This window comes from Ursus arctos, unplaced genomic scaffold (assembly GCF_023065955.2).
Source record: "Ursus arctos isolate Adak ecotype North America unplaced genomic scaffold, UrsArc2.0 scaffold_31, whole genome shotgun sequence".
Classification (NCBI taxonomy): Eukaryota; Metazoa; Chordata; class Mammalia; order Carnivora; family Ursidae; genus Ursus; species Ursus arctos.
Genome location: NW_026622997.1, coordinates 17,920,444 through 17,921,715, shown reverse-complemented (window position 1 = coordinate 17,921,715; position 1,272 = coordinate 17,920,444).

Here is a 1,272-nt window from a genome sequence, read left to right as displayed (position 1 = left end):
TGTGTTCACGAAAAAAATTATGGATCACACCTGTTGAAGATTGTCGGGCAGCTCTCATCCAACCGGGGCTACGACAGTGGGGTGTTGCCGTGCAGGAGGGAGATTGGACTCGACACTGCCTCCAGCAAGGACTAGTGGGGATTTGCAGTGAAGGAGCAGAGTGGGGATCGGTGGTTGGAAAATTCGAAGAGGAGACATCAACCATAGGGGGAATTCTTGCTAGAGCAATTCCATAGAATTCCTGCTGAAGACAGGCCAGCCTGATACCAGCGTACTGTCAAGAGGGATCAGACAGCAGGTGGGGAATTTTCACTAAGCTGACTTTATAGGATTTTGACCACTTTGCTCAAACTGGATTCTACAAGAATAGAGATTTTTGGCTCAGGCCATGATCTCAGGGTCGTGGGATCGAGCCCCATGTTGTCAAGCTCCACGCTCAGCAGGGAGTCTGCTTCAGATTCTCTCTCTCCCTCTCCCTCTGCCCTTCCCCCACCCCCCATTCTGTCTCTAAAATAAATAAATATTGTGGAACACTATAATACTAATGATGTATTGTATGGTGACTAAAATAATGTAATAAAAATCAATCAATCAATCTCTTTTTTAAAAAGATATTTTTATCATTATCAAGGCCGATACTCACGCCTTTGGCTGTATAGAGCATGGGGGGGGGGGAGATAAGAAGTTATGCTCAAAACTTGTTAGCGTTGTTTAAAAAAAAATGAAAAGCTAATGAGCCACTTGGCAAAGATGGTTTTGGTTTGGGTAAATTAGAGCTGACGCATTTAACTGGGTCTCAGAGATCACTATCCAAGGAGGTAAGGCTGCTGGCTTCTCCCTTGGCCCAGTCTAATAGGAGCAACTTCTGTATTTTTTTTTTTTTTTTCTTGCTCTGCTTAGCTCCCGGCCTGTGAAAAGGGTTCCATCGACAGTTGGAGCTGTCTCCAGTGGCTCCCCGCCTCCAGGCCCCTAGAGAGCAAAGGCATTCAAGGAAGCAGCCCCCCATCGCCCACAGCTGGCCTACAATGGGCAGGCTGCTGCTCTCACTCCCAGCAGTTCTGGACCCTGGACAAGGAGGAAAGAAGAATCCTAGGAACAGGGCTCACTTGAGGCCAAGCAAAGAAGGGAGCAACTCCTCAAACCACAGTCCGACGTCAGACTCAACTATGCAGGATCGGTTGACCGGTGGTCTCTCCCGAGCTCCTTCTCTGCCCCTCCCCAGCCTGCCTCTCTCCCTTCATCCACTCTCCACTGGAAGGAGGGCCACTTACT